Raw genomic sequence first — 418 nt, 5'->3', positions numbered from 1 at the left:
TACAGTTTGATAGATTCCAATCAATTTTATTATTAAGTGAATTAAAGAATAAAAAATAGTAAATATAATTAATAAACTATTTGATAGTTAAGATAGTACATTGCCGTTATTAGATAGTTAGGGTAGTTAAGGATAGGTCCTTAGTGGGCAGTGTTTGTTGCATGGAACTTATGCATGTAAGATATTTTTTCAGGTCTACATCAGCGACCTCCTCTCACACACTCTTAGATTTATTTACAACTAGTATTTTTTTTTCGATTTACAATTAAATATTATATGATTATTATACTCAAAATTTTAACAAAAATTTCAACAATCTGAACAAATACAAATAGTTAAATTCATTTATCTGATTAATTTTTTATAAACAATTTAATTAATTTCTTGAGATAGCATAAATGAGAAATATATTAGAGAT

This window comes from Halyomorpha halys, unplaced genomic scaffold, assembly GCF_000696795.3.
Source record: "Halyomorpha halys isolate HHAL.00 unplaced genomic scaffold, Hhal_1.1 Scaffold610.1, whole genome shotgun sequence".
In the NCBI taxonomy this organism is placed as follows: domain Eukaryota; kingdom Metazoa; phylum Arthropoda; class Insecta; order Hemiptera; family Pentatomidae; genus Halyomorpha; species Halyomorpha halys.
Note: the sequence above shows the minus strand (reverse complement) of the source record.